Source organism: Lithobates pipiens, unplaced genomic scaffold (genome assembly GCF_037356315.1).
Source record: "Lithobates pipiens isolate NorthernLeopardFrog02 unplaced genomic scaffold, aLitPip1_a1.2 Scaffold_23, whole genome shotgun sequence".
In the NCBI taxonomy this organism is placed as follows: domain Eukaryota; kingdom Metazoa; phylum Chordata; class Amphibia; order Anura; family Ranidae; genus Lithobates; species Lithobates pipiens.
Genome location: NW_027507785.1, coordinates 38,414,332 through 38,433,977, shown reverse-complemented (window position 1 = coordinate 38,433,977; position 19,646 = coordinate 38,414,332). Strand labels below are relative to the sequence as shown.

The 19,646-nt window shown below is 44.0% G+C and overlaps 1 protein-coding gene across 2 annotated transcripts in view; it reads right to left on the bottom strand.

The window, feature by feature from the left end:
- WNT11 (Wnt family member 11) overlaps positions 1-19,646 on the bottom strand; it is a 182,147-nt gene that overhangs the window by 10,642 nt on the left and 151,859 nt on the right. The window lies entirely within an intron of this gene.

Below are 19,646 nucleotides of genomic sequence, written 5' to 3'. Positions count from 1 at the left end.
TTTGTTCTCCTGGCGGGGGGGGAGCTGTCCCTGCTGGTAGAACACGGTGATACTTGCTAGTGGCTCTAGCCACTGGCAACAATCGCAAGTAAAAATCTGACATGCTGGTTGTACCCAAGTCGGTCAGCCTGCCTATAGATTATTCAAATTCCCTCGCATGTCCTCTTTCTCCACCATCACAATTGGCCAGAACACAATAGTGTTGTGGGAGGGAGTCCCCTAATAAAAAAAAAAAGCCAAAAAAATAAATCTAATGCAGCCATCACAGCTAAGAAATTGCAACAGAATACATTTTGGTTTTTTACATTAATACCACTGTAAAGTATATGCAGTACATCTGAGCAATACATGCACAGTTCTCCATGTCTTATCCCTTTAAAGGAAGCAGTGGCGGCTCGTTATTTGGGGTGCTGCCCCCCTAATCCATGCGCCCAGCCCATTATCTGCATGCAGGGCGCTGGACACATGGATTTCAATAGGGTTGTTTTTTTTTAGAAGCACATGATTAGAGCCTGAGGCCCTAATTGGCTTCAAAAAAGGGTGGGCTCAGGGCACAGAGCACTGTGCTCTGAGCCCACCCAATTGTGTGACAATAGCAAATGAATATTCACTAATGTCTTCCTGACTCTCCTCCCGACCAATCAGGAAGCGGGTCCTGAGACCCGCTTGGCCAGGGAGTTCTAGGATTCCCGGCCAATCGGGTCTCAGGAGGACCCAGTTCCTATTCAGGAGGAGAAGGGTTCTTTCCTGGAGCAAGGAGCAGCATCAGCCTCAGTTGGCCTAAGGTAATGCCACTGATCGCCGCCATCCGGCAGGTTTGTTTTCCGCCCCCCCCCCAAATATTAGACACCAGCCCCCACTGAGAGGAAGCAAGTGTCTTTCAAATTTCCAGGCGTTTAGCTTTAATGATAGGTCCATTTTTAAAGCCAGCCATAGATGGTTTGAATCTCAGCTGGTCCCTGCAAAACCGGCTAAGATTCAAACCTTCCATGGGCTGGTTCAATAGAGTCCGGCCCATTGTGACAGGGGAGAGAGAGGGCATGTGAGGGAATCTGAATAATCTATGGGCAGGCTGACCAACTTGGGTACAACCAGTATGTCAAATTTTTACATGTGATTGTTTCCAGTGGCTATAGCTGCTAGAAATCATCACTGTGTTCTCGCAACAAGCCCATCCGCCACGCCCCACCAGGAGAACACAATAGATGTGCGGGAGGGATTCCTCCATCAACACTGACTGTGTTGATGGTGGAATTGAGCGATCATCTATGGCTTGCCTAGGGGTCAGTCCTTTCAAAAATGATATTTTAGGTCAAGATGGAGCCTGACGTGCTGAGTCAGCCCTTGGAATCTTATATGTTTTATATACTTAGTGAGAACTTCCCATCAAAATGCTCTGTTCTTCTTCACCTGGGAGTTTCTGTGCTCCTCCTAAACATTTGTGTGTTCCAGGTACTCCTTTTACATTTAAAATAAATAAAAATCCAGTAGGGTTGGTGGGGACCCCTGATAATGGCCACAGCCAGTGTGCAGACCTGGGAAGTCAGCCAGAGATCTCACCAATGGGGTCTTTTAAGAAAATATCAAGTGCTTGAAAACAGAACTCCAGTTGCTTTGTTTTGTGTTTTTGTTGGATGGTATCTAGCTTGTGTAACATCATCAGTTTATGCAAAGGTTTTTTTCTTAGATCCCCCTTTGACGGCATTTGGGGTTGAATCCAACATGTCATTATGAGTTTTTTGGCAACCAATAAACAGGAGTGTTCAAATTTCATCAATTGGGTTTCGATTGCTGCTGGTTGATGGATTACGTGAAGAAGGGTCGTGACTATGGTTGGGATTCTTTTTTTCTTAGTGAGTTGGAACATAAAGCCAGAAGGTTTGAATTTGAGGACAGTGCCACAAGAGGTGGTCAAGCCCTGCTTTTTCCTCATGGCATTTGGGGGTATTTTTTTTAATGTAAAAATGGGGATCTGGTCTAACTCCACCAAGCATTGAAATATCAACTTAGAATGCGCTCATCCCGTAAGGGATTAGAGATCAGCATAAACGTTCTGCTCCGGAGCCAGTTGCTATAGATTGCTACCCTCTGCACCCCATCACTGCTCTTTACGCTGCCTGGCTGAATGAGCCTGATTGTACAATCAGCCTGGAACCAGCAGCCTGACAAGCTCACTGTGTATATTTTATGGAAATATTAATCATATTGTGCAATATAGCTCAGGGGTCTCCTGGGTAATGTACACAGGTCATAAAAATATATTCCTGTCAAATCAAAGCCTACACAGGATGTGATGGAGAACAGCATTCAGTAGATACACAGTCCTCGTAGTAGTAGTCCCAGATAGCAGGGCGTGGGCACTCGCATGCCACAGGCAGACACTATTCAGCTGCGCTATGGATTGTAGGAGGATATTTGAGAAGCTAAGGCTTATGGACATCAGTGTTATAGAGTAAAATCTGAAGTAGAGATACAATGTCATATTATTTTTCTACATTTTTTCTGCAGCCTACTGTGGGGACAGAGCAAGCCTTAGGGTTTGCTCACACAAAAAAACGCCCGCCCGAACGAGGGAGCATGTGTACATCTAGGACTGGGGTGTTAGACTCAATTTCATCGTGGGCCACATCAGCAGTGTGGTTGCCCTCAAAGGGCTATTTGTATCAGGGTCGCACTACGTACAAAGTGCAGAGTTCAGGATTACGTCAGGATTATGTTACATACAGAGTGAAGGGTTCAGCAGTGCGCTGCATGCAGAGCGCAGGGTTCAGGGGTGCACAACATACAGAGTGCAGGGAGTGAGGAGTGTGCTATATAAAGAGTGCAGGGATTCAGGAGTGCATTGCATGCAGAGTGCAGGGATTCAGGAGTGTGCTACGTACAGAGTGCAGGGAGCCAGGAGTGCGCTACATACAGAGGGCGGGGATTCAAGGGTGCACTACGTACAGAGTATGTGGATTCAGGAGTGCGCTATGTATAGAGTGCAGGGAGTCAGGGGTGCACTGCATACAGAGTGTGGGCAGTCAGGAATGTGCTATCTACAGAGTGCAGGGATTCAGGGGTATGCTACGTGACGGAGTGCAGGGAGTCAGGAGTGCTCTACATACAGAGGGTGGGGATTCAGGGGTGTGCTACGTACAGAGTGCAGGGATTCAGGGGTATGCTATGTACAGAGTGCAGAAAGTCAGGGCTGCACTATGTATGGAGTGCAGGGAGTCAGGGCTGTGCTGTGCCCAATGTGCAACATCTCATCTCCACTCCTCCTGGATTCTGACCTCTGAAACCATCTGCCCATATCCCCCTCCCCCTCTGCACACATCTTCCTCCACACCTCCATAGCCCCCCCCCCCCCCACCTACCAAAGCATACCTCACATTTTGTGTACTCTCTCCTACCTGATGTAAGTTGGCATTTACAAGGATGCTTCCAACTGCTACAAGTACTCAAAAGCCCACCCACAAGAGGCAGCCGCTGGATGTAGATTAGAACATACAGTCACCGGAGCCGCCAGGTACCTCTGCCACTGACAGACTATGCTGGACCAACAGTGCATCCGCTAAGCTACAAACAGAGCCAGCGCCGCTGTGGAGACTGAGGAAGAGAGTGCAGAAAGTGTTAACTCTTGTTGCCAAGGAAACCTGTTTTCCGTGACAGCACAAAGCAGATGGCGAGAGCAGGAGGTGGCGGGCCGGCAGTCGCTGCAAGGGCCACATGGCAAGGCCTGTTGGGCCGGATTCGGACACGTGCCACAGCATACGTTTTTACTGATGCTTTGCCACACCTGCCCCCCTGCAGGGGCAATATTGGGTTGTGCCGTGACCGCCCTATGACTGCGGTGTAGCTTTTAAAAAGGTTAAATCAGACGGTGAGGAGACGATAGTTTGTCACCTGTCAAATGTCCTCTGAAAAGCGATTCACATAGTACAGTTACAATACAATAAAATACAAGAGGGTTAAGAGGGCCCTGCTCATAAGAGCTTACAATAATAGGGTGGGGCAGGTCTTACAAAAGATTATAACTGTGGGGAATGAGCTGATGGAAGTGATAGGAGATACGTTTTCAGGGATTGTCTAAAGGCAGCCCGATTAGGAGATAGCCAAACAGATTGAGGTAGAGAGTTCCAGAGGATGGGAGAGGCTCAAGAGAACTCCTGGAGACAAACATGAGAGGAGGAGACAAGGCAGCTTGAGAGTAGGAGGTCTTGAGAAGAGCGGAGAGGACTATTTGGGTGATATTTGGAGACAAGGTTGGTGATGTAGCTCGGGGCAGAGTTGTGGATGGCTTTGTATGTTGTGGTTAGTATTTTGAATTTAATTCGCTGGGCAATCGAAAGCCAGTGTAGGGATTGGAGGAGAGGGGTGGCGGACTCTGAGCGGATGGTAAGGTGGATGAGTCTGGCAGCAGCATTCATGATAGACTGAAGAGGGGATAGCCTAGGACAGTGGTGGCGAACCTTGGCACCCCAGATGTTTTGGAACTACATTTCCCATGATGCTCATGCACTCTGCAGTGTAGGTGAGCATCATGGGAAATGTAGTTCCAAAACATCTGGGGTGCCAAGGTTTGCCATCACTGGCCTATGAAGAGGTAGGCCTATGAGGAGAGAGTTGCAATAGTCAAGGTGAGAGATAGCAAGGGAGTGAATCAGATGAGATTTTACAGTTATCAAAACTCAATCATATATAAAAACCAAGAAAAAGTCATTTTTAACATTTTAAGAATCTACAGACTTTATATTTTCTTCACAAAAAAAGCATATTAACCCTTTTACTGCCATGGACGTAAGTTCTACCACTACAGCTCAGCCCTGTAAACTGGCCCCTGGCAGCTATTGCAGCTTGGAGTTTACTTACATGTGTTCAGACCACCTTTGGTTTTTATAGTGGACGTGATTAACTACTTGCCTACTGGGCACTTTCACCCCCTTCCTGCCCAGACCAATTTTCAGCTTTCAGAGCTGTTGCAATTGTGCAGTCATGCAATGCTGCACTTAGATGACATTTTTATATATTTTTTTTTCACACAAATAGAGCTGTCTTTTGGTGGTATTTAATCACCACTGGGTTTTTTAGTTTTTGCTAAATAAACTAATAAATGCAAAAAAAATGTGAAAAAAAAAACACAAAAACTTTTTCATAGTTTGCTATAAAATTTTTCAAACAGGCAATTCTTCTCTTTCATTGATGTGGGCTGATGAAGCGGCACTGATAGGCTGCACTGGTGGACACTGATTAGGCAGCACTGGTGGGCACTGATGAGGCTGTACTGATAAGGTGGTGCTGATAGGCATTGATAGGCACTGGTAGGCTGCACCGATGGACACTGATGAGGTGGCACTGGTGGGAACTCATGAGGCTGCAATGATAGGCAGCTCTGACAGGTGGCGATGATGGGCGTTGATAGGCACTGATAGGCTGCACTGATGGACACTGATGAGGCGGCACTGGTGGGAACTCATGAGGCTGCAATGATAGGCAGGTCTGACAGGTGGCGCTGATGAGCATTGATAGGCACTGATAGGCTGCACTGATGGACACTATTGAGGCGGCACTGGTGGGCACTGATGAGGCTGTAATGATAGGAAGCTCTGACAGGTGGTGCTGATGGGCGTTGATAGGCACTGATGAGGCTAAAATGATAGGCGGCACTGATGGGCAGCACTGATGAGCACTGATAGGTGACACTGACGAGCAGGCACTGATGGGCACAGATTGGCAGCACTGTTGGGACTGATTATCAGTGTACATGTCCCTTTTACAGAAGATGGTTAACAGTTCTCCTCTCTTCATGCTGTCAGCGTAAGGAAAACGAGTGCAGATAACCGGCTTCTGTTTACATCTATGATCAACTGTGATTGGACACAGCTGATTGCGTAGTAAAGAACCTCTGATTGGCTCTTTAGCTCAATCTGTGATTAGCAGTGCCTGAAGGATACTGTGATCACAGAGCGTGCCGCTAGTGTTGCCACATCATCCCTTTAATCCAGGACACTTATTAATTACTCAGGTTCTGTGGCTGATTACGGTGGTAATTAAATTCACTTGGTGCCTTATCTGCATTAAATCAGCCTCAGAACCCGTGTAATATATATGTGTCCTTGATTAAAGGGATGTTGCGGAAACCATACGTGCCGCCTGTACCCCGCAGTGGGCGTGAAGGGGGCGCAATCAAGGGAGGCCGTTATAAGATGGCCTCCCAGAACTAGCCGGCTGTGCTGTAGCTGTCGTTTGGCTATAACGTGGTTGGCAAGTGGTTAAGGTTGCCAAATTATGGTCAGGTTTTTATAGCTGTATCTGCCTCAGTTATAAAGGATAACCCTTTCTATTTCTCTTAGTGACTGATATCACCAAGTGTAAAAGTGAAAGAAGATCCCAAATTTTGGGTTGTCACTAGAATGGGACTAGAGGGGAATTCTTCCATTATGGACACTAGTTTTGGTGACAAATGATTCCCTCACTTTGCAGGGATTTCCTCTCACTAATGCCCCATACACACGGTCGGATTCTCCGACGGAAAATGTGCGATCGGATCATGTTGTTGGAAAATCCAATAGTGTGTAGGCTCCGTCTGACTTTTTCCGTCAGATTTTCCGACACACAAAGTTTGAGCTGATGTCTCTCAGGGTGAAGACATTTGAAAACTCTAAAAGCTTTCCCGAAGCTGAAGGCACTCTCTGGCAAGAGGCTTTTCAGTCATTTTTAGAAACATCTGCCTCCTGTATTTTCACTGATGCATGCAGGCTGCAGCACCCTCACAATTCTTGGATGCAGGTACTATTGACAGACCCACACAGAGAGAAATACACATCCCTCTACACCATAAAGGGCAGACCGTTGGGGTGTGGACAGGTCTAGCGTGTAGGAAAACTGATCACTCACCACATGACATACCTCCAAACTAGCTGGTCCTTTCATCTTGGTCTACTGCACTATACAGATTGTTCTCCTTTTTTGCAAGGCTCTGATGAAGAGGGAAATTCCCCCAAAACGCGTCGGCCCACTTTGCGTATTTGCCCTTGCATGGGCATGTCTAATTTTTAAACTTTTAATGTGTATATTTTGTAACCCAGCTTTTATGAAAACGTAGGAACTTTTTTTATGGTTTTATATATGCATTTGTTTACTTTGAACTTGAATAAATTGTATTGTCTTGATCCTATCGGTTGATCACGCGCCTTCCTCCTCTTTCTTTTTTTTCCACTCAGCACAAAGTTTGAGATCTGGATCTAAAATTTTCCGACAACAAAATCCGATCGCATAAATTCCGATCCTGCGTAGACAATTCCGACGGACAAAGTGCCACGCATGCTCAGAATAAACTAAGAGACGGAAGCTATTGGCTACTGGCCCATTTATAGTCCCGACGTACGTGTTTGACGTCATCTCGTTCAGGATGATCTGATTTTCTGACAACTTTGTGCGACCGTGTGTATGCCACGCAAGTTTCGGCCAAAATCTGTTGAAAAAAATCCAGACAGATTTTGTTGTCGGAATGTCCGACCGTGTGTTTGGGGCATAGCTGTTTCCCAATGGCACACAGATGACAAAAAAAATAAAATAACTCAGGGGTGTTTTTTCCATCCTACATAAAATTCCTTGAGTTCTACTTTAAAGAGTTTAAAGAGTTCTACCCCTCCATTTACTACAATTAAAAAAAAAAAAAAACTTTCCATGACCCACTTATACTAAACTTCCTCCATGATCTAAGTTCTCTGATCTCCAGTGTTGCAAAATGAAATAGTCCTTTCAGCAGTGACCACGGGCCATCTTGTTGATATGACATATGACAATGGCCGCCTAAAGGGGTGGAACAAGACCAGTCCACTGCATACAGAACTGCTCAAGCTCAATGCCTTCCTTCACCATTGCGGCACAAGATCATGGCACGGTGGATAGAGGTAAGTGGTCATAGAAGCTTTCTGTAAAGAAAATAGTCTGACTCTGGGAGCAGGTGGAAGGGTATCGCTCCCTCGATCACCTAGAATCTCAATCTCAAACAAGGGAGCAACATCTTGCATTTTTTTGTCACTTGTAATTTGTCATCAGTGACAGGATCACCGAAGGATTGTCCTGAATTAGTGAGGACCTCAGAAACAAAAACAATGCAGCCTCAGAGCCTCCTTTCTAAAAAGGCCATTTGGTGCCCAGGGCAAAGATGCCAAACTGCGCCCTGCCCTTTTTAAGAAAGAATCAATGTTGTTTCAAAACAAGAATATAGTTATTATTATATTAAGGGGCACTCTGATGGACAAATTGTATGTTAAGGGGCACCCTGATGGGCACATTTTATATTAAGGGGCACTCTGATGGGCACAACAAAAAGTACCCATTAACCTCCCTAGCGGTGATCCCAAGTCTGGCTCGGGTTAGGATTTTACTATCATAAGCGTTAACCCCGAGCCAGACTCGGGATCGCATCGCTGGATACAGGGAGAGGTTACTTACCTTGTCCCCTGGATCCAGCGATGTCCTCCGCGCTGTGTAGTCGAGCTGTCCTCCGCTCGATTCACACAGTGCCCGAATGTTGCCGAGCTCCGTTCCCTGCAACGTTACGGCTCACAGGAGCGGAGATCGGCGCCAAATTCAAAAAAGTTAAAATACACAAAACACACACAGTACTGTAATCTTACAGGTTACAGTACTGTATAAAAAAAAATACACACCCCCTGTGTCCCTAGTGGCCTGTGCAGTGCCCTGCATGCACTTTTATATTATAAATACAGTTTTTTCTGCCTGGAATTTGGAGATTGCCCATAGCAACCAAAAAGTGTCCCTTTATGTCAAAAGTGATTTTAGACCAACTATAAAACAGCGATAATAAATTATAATCACTTGAAGAATTGAGCGATAGCGATTTGTGGGGAAATTCGGCATCAAACACTAAATCTAATGACAGCGACAATTCTGCAAATGAGCAAATTTCTGTGTTTTTGGATTTGATTACATTATTGAATAATTTTTAATATTATTTATTATATTATAAACTTTATCATACCCGGGATGTCTGCTAGACTCTGGTTTGAACAGATTTAAGAGAGTTATTCCTAAGAATTACAAGACTACAATATAAAACGCCAAATTTCCATGCAAAATAACTGTACCGCTTTCAGCACCTAAAACCAGAATGAATCATACCGCCAGGGAGGTTAATGTAAAATCTGCAGAGTGCACCTTAATACAAAATGTATCCATCAGTGTTGCTCTTAAAATAAAATATGCCCATCAGAGTGCCCCTTAACATGAAATGTGCCCATCAGCGTGCCCCTCAACATAAAATAAGGGTCACTATTTTATTTTAAGAGCAACACCGATGGGCACATTTTATTTTGAGGGGCACGCTAATGGGCACATTTTATGTTAAGGGGCACTTGATGCTCTTAAAATAAAATATGCCCATCAGAGTGCCCCTTAACATGAAATGTGCCTATCAGTGTGCCCCTCAACATAAAATAAGGGTCACTATTTTATTTTAAGAGCAACACCGATGGGCACATTTTATTTTAAGGCGCACGCTGATGGGTATATTTTTAATGTGCACGCTGATGGGCACATTTTATGTTAAGGGGCACTCTGATGGGCACACCAAAATGTGTCCATCAGTGTGCCCCTTAAGAAAATATGCCCATCAGCGTGCCCCTACATCAAAATTGGATCATGCTTCATAAGATTTTTGTTGCCTTCCTTTGGATCAGCTGAAGGTCTAGGGTTATGTATAGGTAGGTTTTCAATTGGGTTTTTTTTAATCATTTTTCTGTTGGTTGAACTCGAATGATGTGTCTTTTTAACCTATGAAACTTGCATTGGCCGGTGTAGTACTGTACTTTTTTTGTGTGGACTACCAGCTAATAAAGAGCAGGAATCGTTATATTCCATCATTCAGAAAAACAATGAAAATTTCTGAAACGAAAGAAGCATTTCAGAGAAAGAGTTTTGCTCAATCATTGAAGCCAACCTACCTTGCCTAAGGACAAGTTCATTGTCATGAAGCAGACTATCAGTGATCCTCCTTACAGTAAGAGACATCCTGCTATGCTGGTGATACACAGCTGGTGGATGTGATTGTGTATCTATGATGTATACATTACACTGTACACTGGATATATCACATTGCTACTGTATGGAGTCACCATTGTCTGGCAAATCGCTTCTATTCAATAATGCAGCATGTAAAACTGGCCATAGATATTCTATCATGTCACATATCTTCTATGCCAATTCTGCCCCTAAGGCAGGTCATAAACCAGTCAATTTTTTTTGTTCATTCAACTAGCAGGTTGAACAAAAGAAAATGTCTCGCCCCCCCCCCCCCCCAATCCACAGACTTGATATGAATGGGGGAATCCCTCCTGCTGAGTCTTTGTATTCTCCCAGATAGCAAGCAATTGTGCTGCAAGGTTGAAAATTACTTGTTAAGCTATTGCTAACAGTGGCGGTGCGTCCATAAAGGCGCACGGGCGCCGCCCCCTCTCTCCTGCCACCCCCTCTATCACCAATAGATAGATTCATGCATTGCATGAATCTATATATGGCCGCCACTGCCACCCCCTATTCAGGCGCCGGGCACCTGAAATACAGCGGAGGGGAGGGGGTGGTTTTGAAGCACCTGATTAGAGCCATAGGCTGGGCGCTTGCAGGTCACTCAGCTGTGTGTTAGAAAAGCGAATGAATATTCGCTTTTCTAACACTAAACCACCTCTCCGCCAATCAGGTGCTCGGATCTGTTACCCGTCACCTGATTGGCTGAAACGACAGGTGTTATGATTGGATGCCAGGCGTCCAATCATAGCAGAGGACGGGAAGAGAAGTCGGGAGAAGACATCGAGGAGCTGTCCCAAGAGACAGGTAAGTGCAGACGGCGGGCGGGGGGGGGGGGGGCACACTGGCAGAATTTGATATGGCACAGTGGCTGCGTTTGATGGGGCACAGTGGGAGCAATTGATGGGCACAGTGGTGGCAATTGATGGGCACAGAGGCGGCAATTGATGGGCACAGTTGGCGGCAATTGATGGGCACAGTGGATGCATTTTATGGGGCACAGTGGCTGCATTTGATGGCACAGTGGCTGCGTTTGATGGCACAGTGGCGGCAATTGATGGGCACAGTGGCGGCAATTGATGGGCACAGTGGCTGCATTTGATGGCACAGTGGCTGCATTTGATGGGCACAGTGACAGCAATTGATGGGCACAGTGGCTTCATTTTATGGAGCACAGTGGCTGCATTTTAGGGGACACAGTGGCTGCATTTGATGGCACAGTGCCTGCGTTTGATGGCACAGTGGCGGCAATTGATGGGCACAGTGGCTGTGTTTGATGGCACACTGGCGGAAATTGAGTAAGGATAAGTATATGGTCTCATCAGAACATAGGACATGGTTCCAGTAATCCATGTCCTTAGTCTGCTTGTCTTCAGCAAAATGTTTGCAGGCTTTCTTGTGCATCATCTTTAGAAGAGGCTTCCTTTTGGGATGACAGCCATGCAGACTAATTTGATGCAGTGTGCGGTGTATGGTCTGAGCACTGACAGGCTGACCCCCCACCCCTTCAACCTCTGCAGCAATGCTGGCAGCACTCATATGTCTATTTCCCAAAGACAACCTCTGTATATGACGCTGAGCACGTGCACTCAACTTCTTTGGTTAACCATGACGAGGCCTGTTCTGAGTGGAACCTGTCCTGTTAAAACGTTGTATGGTCTTGGCCATCATGCTGCAGCTCAGTTTCAGGGTCTTGGCAATCTCCTTATAGCCTAGGCCATCATTATGTAGAGCAACAATTCATTTTTTTCAGATCCTCAGAGATTTCTTTGCCATGAGGTGCCATGTTGAACTTCCAGTGATCAGTGAGAGAGTGAGAGTGATAACACCAAGTTTAACACACCTGCTTCCCATTTACACCTGAGACCTTGTAACACTAACGAGTCACAAGACACCGGGGAGGGAAAATGGCTAATTGGGAACAATTTGGACATTTTCACTTATGCCGCATACACACTACAGGACTTTCCGGCAGACTAGGTCAGACGGGATCAGTCCGTTGGACAATCCGATCGTGTGTGGGCTAATCCGATCATTTTTCGTTATAAAAATCAGATGGACCTAGAAATAGAACATGTTTTAAATCTGTCCGACGGACTCAATTCCTAACGGGAATACCTATTCCTATTCCTGTCTGTATGCTGATCCAATGGACCAAATACGACGCAAGGGAAACTATTGGCTACTGGCTATTGAACTTAATTTTTTAGTCCCGTCTTACGTCATCACATTCAAAACAAATGGACTTTTCGAACTAACTTAGTCCGTTCGTGTGTGGCCAAGTCCGTTCATTCGGAAGTCCATCGGAACTCCGCTGAAAAGTCAGTCGGGAAGACCGGTCGTGTGTACACGGCATTAGGGGTGTACTCACTTTTGTTGCCAGTGGTTTAGACATTAATGTCTGTGTGTTGAGTTATTTTGAGGGGACAGCAGATTTACACTGTTATACAAGCTGTACACTCACTACTTTACATTGTAGCAAAGTGTCATTTCTTCAGTGTTGTCACATGAAAAGATAGAATAAAATATTTACAAAAATGTGAGGGGTGTACTCACTTTTGTGAGATACGGTATATATCCAGCACAGAAATGTATATGTGATATGCCATCATATTCCTTTATAAATACCTTGATATTATCTTTTGTCTTAGCCCTGATGAAAAGAGACCCTTGGAATCCTAAAGCACATTTTGTTATTAATCACAATGCTAAATTAAAAAAAAAATAAAAACATATTCTGGAGAAAATATAATCAGCTTGGCTCCTTCCTCTCAGTACCTCTAGCAATAAAAACCTAACTGCGATTTTAAAGCAGAACTTCAGCCAAAAATAATAAGATAAACATTAATAGCCCATTAAGAGATAAAATAACAAAACCAGCTTTTACTGAGATAAAATAACAAAACCAGCTTTTACTGCTATGTTCCTCTTTAACCCAGAGAGTGCATTTTTCTGCCACTACACATCCTCAATCTAATGGCCAACATTCTTCCATCCACTTCCTTTGAGCCCAGGAAGTCCTGGACCTTCCCCTGCCTGTGACTGGACAGTGATAAGAGAAGCAGCACATTAATGAGCTCATCTCTCTGTCACTCTGCTCCCTCCTCCTATCAACATGCTTCATGTCAGCACATAAATTGATTGGCTCCTTGTACTGCTACTTCCTCTCACACTCCAGCCCTGCTGTACAGGGATTGCAGGAGGCCAATAGTAATCAGATTCAGATACGAACACTTCTTGCATTTAACCACTTGCCGCCCGCCAATAGTCAAATGACGGCTGCAAAGTGGTTTCAAAATCCTGACCGGACGTCATAGGACATCCTCAGGATTTTGAGCCGCTGCGCACCCCCGGGGGCGCGCATCGCGGCGATCGTTGTTGCGGGGTGTCAATCTGACACCCCGCAACTATGATCTCAGTCTCCGACGGAGACTCTTTACCATGTGATCAGCCATGTCCAATCACGGCTGATCACAGTGTAAATAGGAAGAGCCGGTGATCGGCATTAACTCACTCGTGTCTGTCAGACGCTAGTAGAGGAGAGCTGATCGGCTGCTCCTCTGACAGGGGGGGTCTATGCTAATCGATTATCAGCACAGCCCCCCCCGAGGATGCCCACACTGGACCACCAGGGACGCCACCAGACCACCAGGGATGCCCAGCACCAGGTATGCCACCCTAGACCACTAGGGCTGCCAGTCAGTGCCCACAATGGATGCCAATCACTGATTGGCATGCATTATTGTTTGGCACTGATTGGCATCCATCAGTACAAAAAAATGCAATACAATGTTGCTTATCAGTGCCCATCCATGCCAGCTATCAGAGCCCATCCATGCCACCTATCAGTGCCCATCCATGCCAAGTATCAGTGCCCATCCATGCCCATCTGTGCCGCCTATCCATGCCCATCTGTGCTGCCTATCCATGCCCATTTATGCCGCCTATCCATGCCAATCCGTTCCAGCTATCAGTGCCAATTTGTGCGACCTATCAGTGTCCATCCATGTCACCCATCAGTGCCGCCTATCAGTGCCACATATCAGTGCCCATCAATGCCACCTCATCAGTGCCACTTCATTGGTGCCAGCTCATCAGTGCCCATCAGTGCCGCCTTATCAGTGCCCATCAGTGAAGGAGAAAACTTACTTATTTACAAAGTTTTGAAACTGAAACAAAAAAAAACATATTTTTTTTCAAAATTTGTGGTCTTTTTTTATTTGTTTAGCAAAAAATAAAAACCGCAGAGGTGATCAAATACCACCAAAAGAAAGCTCTATTTGTGGGGAAAAAAATTATAAAAATGTCATTTCGGTACAGTGTAGCATGACCGTGCAATTGTCATTCAAAGTGCGACAGCGCTGAAAGCTCAAAATTGGTCTGGGCAGGAAGGTATTTAAGTGCCCGGTATTGAAGTGGTTAAAATGCATTTAGTGACTGATTAGAAAGTTACCATAATTTGTATCGACTTTAACACTTGCCCAATGTATGCAAAAACAAAAAAAATACGTTTTTTTTTTCATATTCTTCAAGAGACCCAATCATGATTACATTCTAGCTGCCTCCTTTCCCATAATTGCGTGTTTCTGGAAAGATGGATCTTTGACAGGATAACCATCAAGGCTAAGGATAGCGCTGCTAAAATAACTTGGCTACACTGAGACGTTTTTATGAATCTATTTATTATTTTATGCATGTATGGGCTCATTAATTATCTAGCGAGGCTTGGTTTGGTTTTGAACATATTTCTGTAGGACCCTTGAGAGTCCTGCAGGAACAAGGCAGAGTTTGTATTTACAAACAATTTGCTGACTTCGTCCACAGCTCCTCTTTAATCAGAGCCGATAATGTGTTTTCCAGGGTCAGGTAGAACCTCATTAGATGGAAGTTATAGGGTGTGCGCTTATGAGATCGCAAACATGATGGGGAAGAGAGTGTCCCGAGCTGAGATGGAGTTTTCTCTGCTTATTGACAGTCATAAATCCACAGACCTGCTTCGGGATGTGATGCTCTGGGAATTCTACTCAAGATCGGCTTTCAGCATGAAGAAAGAAATCTGGGGGAGATTTAAATATATATATATTATTTGGCAAAGAGTGCGTCTGGAATCGGGACAGGAATAAGAGAATTAAAGTGAACCTGCGCTTTTCCATTGCAAGAAAAATCTTCAGGTTCATTTAATACTCAGCCTCACTGCATGTACTCACCTAACCTTGGCTTCCATACCGATATATATCTTTGCTCCAGTGTATCTGGTACTTCCAGGTATGGAGAATATGTGACTCCTCTTTCTCCCGCAATGGGTGCCTAAGTACCCAATTGCCAATCCCAAGTACTGGGTGCCAAAGTACCCATTTGTCAAGTGTTGTCACATGGTGGTGGGGAAGAGTCTTTAGCACTGTGTAACCCCAACCTAGATGACCTTGGCACTAACACAAGGCTTTCTGGCACCAAAGGCCAAAGCAGCTATAGAGTAATGAAAAGAGGTTCATTTAATACTCAGCCTCACTGCATATACTCACCTAACCTTGGCTTCCATACCGATATATATCTTTGCTCCAGTGTATCTGGTACTTCCAGGTATGGAGAATATGTGACTCCTCTTTCTCCCGCAATGGGTGCCTAAGTACCCAATTGCCAATCCCAAGTACTGGGTGCCAAAGTAACCATTTGTCAAGTGTTGTCACATGGTGGTGGGGAAGAGTCTTTAGCACTGTGTAAACCCAACCTAGATGACCTTGGCACTAACACAAGGCTTTCTGGCACCAAAGGCCAAAGTAGCATTGGAGTAATGAAAAGAGGTTGCATTGGTTGTCTTTTCCCAGTCATGCACCACAACATGGACAAAGTAAGAACAGATCCATCATAAAAACAAATTGTTGATAACTGACTGCACAACGTTTATTGGAGATATACATAGAATATATACATAGAATTACGGTACTCTCCAAATTTGTGCATGGAATCATTCAAGCAAGGGTCAATTTAAACTGCAATAACCCTAATGCCCTGTACACACAATAGGATTTTCCATCAACAAAACCGTGGATTTTTTCAGAAGGATGTTGGTTCAAATGCCGCGTACACACAATCGCACATTCCGACAACAAAATCCATCTTTTTTTTTTCCGACGCATGTTGGCTCAAACTCACACACGGTCACACAAATATTGCCGGAAATTCTGAACGTCAAGAACGTGGTGATGTACAACAGGTATGACAAGCCAAGAAAAATGAAGTTCACTAGCCAGTGCGGCTCTTCTGCTTGATTCCTATAGTGGTGGGTAGATGATTAGTAGTTATTATAAGTTCTCTTCCGCACCAACCCAATGCTTCCAGAGAGATGCACTTTATTGACTTCCAACACAGAACAAAGTCTTGCAACAGATGACAAAATCCAACAGACTAAATCTTACAATGAATATTTTTCCTAGACCTGTGCCTTCATAATCACACACCCAGACAAGATTGTCCGCCATGTTATATCCCCAACATGATTGAATGGCTGAGCAATTTGATTGGCCCTTTTCATTAAATGCTTTGATCTCCTTGTTTCTTTCAGAGTGACAGAAGATGACCCTTTGTGCGTCAGACTTATGTACACATGATTGGAATTTCCGACAAGTTTTGTTGTCGGAAAATTTGAGAACCTGCTCTCAAACATTTGTTGGCAGAAATTCGGACAACAAATGTTCCATGGAGCATACACACGGTCGGACTTTCCGACAACAAGCTCACATCCAACATTTGTTTCGGAAAATCCTATCGTGTGTACAGGGCATTAGCGTGCTAGATTGCATTAGATCATCAGCAACCAACTGGAATGTTGTATTTGTTAAGAGCAACCTATCGTCTCTAGTAATTACTTAAATGTTACATCATTTCCAATGCCATTACTTGGACTTATAGTACTTACATCACTTCCATATAAGGTTATAAGTTTAAAGTGACCCAATCCGGATAGAAATACAGATAATTGCAACTGACTTGTATTTTTAAAATTCTGTCCCTGGTCTGCCTTATTGACCCTGGTTTCCAAAATCTGGAACAAGGCTATGCGTACTGGGCTGAAGAGAGAAAAAAAGCCGGCAACTCGATCTTCTGCAATTAATTAATTTATTGTAGCAGTTCAAGTACAATATAATACAAGGGCTTAAGTGTTTCGGCGTGTGGCCTTATTAATGGTTATGAATAAGGCTACATGCTGAAACGCATAAGCTCTTGTATTATCTTGTACTTGTATTATGTATGGGTGTAAGAAAGACACCATAAGCCAGCGAAAAAACTGCTCACCACCTTGGGGTATCAGACCAGGTTTCATCTCATTTTATAAGCATATTGGACTGGCTGAACTTGCTAAAAATGTTTTTCCTAAAGCTAAGATTTTTTTTGTATTGTTTTGGATAGATTAGCAAACGGTTAAAACTACTCTCAGGTCTTCTTTTTCACTTGATGTTCCAGAGACACAACATGATGTGGGAGGAGATCTCTCCAAGGATATGTATTGCTTAGATCGTATGTCTCCAATCTTTCTAAACAAAGGGCCAGTGGAGCCAGTAGGAGAAGAAAATCCCCCCCCCCCGCATCATTGGTAATAAACAATGCTCCATCACTGGTACTAGTGGGATGAACAGTGCCCGTTTGTTGGTGTCAGCAGGAGAAAGAGATTTTACCTCTGTTGGTGTCAGAGGAATAAATAGTGCCCCGTCGCTGGTGTAAGTGGGAGGAATAGTGCCTCATTCTGGTATTAGTAGGAGGAATAGTGGCCCATTATTGGTATTAATGGGAGAAATAGTGCATCATTGTTGGTGGCAGTGGGAGGAAGAGTGTCCCATTGTTGGTGTCACTAGAAGGAAAAGTGTCTCATTGTTGGGGTTAATAAGAGATAGAGTGCCCCATAGCTGGTGTCAGTGTGAGGTATATACACCTACATAAGTTTGTTAGACACCTCATACCCAAAACATGAGCAATAATATGGAGTTGCCCCCCCCCCCTTTTTTTCCACAATAACATCCCCACTTTTCTGGAAAGGCTTTCTACAAGATTTTGGTGCATTTCTGTGGTGGGAATTTGTGTCCATTCAGTTAAAGCAGTATTTGTGATGTCAAGTTCTAATGTTGGATGAGAAGACATAATGATCACTCCAATTCACCCCAAAGGTGTTCAGCAGAGTTGAGGTCAGGGCTATGTGCAGGCCACTCATCAAACCATCTCTTTCTGGAGCTGGATTTGGGCACAGGGGTACAATCATGCTGTGGGTCTTATTCAAACTATAACCACAAACCTGGAAGTGCACAACTGTCTCAAATTTTTGTTGTGTGTTGTACTATTAACAGTACCCTTCGCACATGGAAACATCTGAACTCAATAATTTCACTTTACTGTGAAGCGTAAAAGAGCATAGGCTATAGCGCATATGAGAAAATAGAAAAGGGTCAATATGCAGAACCCTAAAATAAAGTTATTTAAGGGTTTTTGGGACTAGGATTGTGGACAATATGATTGTGAGGTTTGCTTCCACAGGACTGAATAGAAAGAAATACATTTACAACGATTTAGTCAATTCAATTTTGTTTTAACGTTAGAAAAGTATCCTGACATCACTCCTACTGCAATGAAACATGTCAAAAAAGAATTCACTCAGCCTTTCATCGCCTGTTATAGCCAACATCTGCTTTTATGTCCTTGGGCTCCATACGTTGTTCCCTCATTCAGAAGTCTAGTAATAAATGTTTTTGATTCATTTCCAATAAAAGCATGTTTCTCGATATTCAACTACATTTCCTGAACACAGTCTACAAAAGCCATTGAGGCACGCATGATTCATAAGTTCGCTTGAATCTATTACTTTCAGCAGTTGCCTAAAAGGTTAATTATCATAATGCGTAGACAGAAACTATGAAGCTGTGATTGTCTCACAGAGCTGAAGGGCTTGAGATATGAGTTGTATGCAAGTCCTGAGTCACTGGCAAAAGCCAACTTTAAAGAGGAACATTAGAAAGACCCAATACATTCCAACAAGGCCATGTTGATTTTACTGTTGAACTACTAAAATATTCTAAGCTATTAGATTGTTATGTGTTGAGTGTTCTTTCCCTGTTGAAAGTTCAAAAGTTTGCTGTGTGCAGTTGCTGCTCCCCTCAACACCTCTATTCTGAGCAAAGAACTTGAGCAACATCAGTCAGCCAAGAAATCATGGAATCAGTTTTCAAGATCTTTTCTAGATTGGCTTTTGTATATATTTTTGCATTACTGGAATAGTCGTAAGTCAATGAACCATAGTAGCAAGGTTCGTGACTGTTCTATTGGGGTGATCAGTCATTGTTTCTGATTGTTTTAAGATTTTAGATAATCACTACAAGGTAATAGCCATGAGGTATGATTGTTCTACTACTGGGAGTGTTCTTAGTTTGTGCAGGTGATTTATTGGTGTTTGAAGATGAACTCATGATGAGCGATGGATTGTATTCTCAGCAATTCTAATGTCAAAAAGAATAGTGTTCAGTGGCACATGGTAATCAGGTTGTCTGCATTTTATTCAGAAGATAGAAGGAAGATAGTAAATTAAATCAGCCTTTTCATTTCCCAATGTTTATAGGACCTGCTTCTAA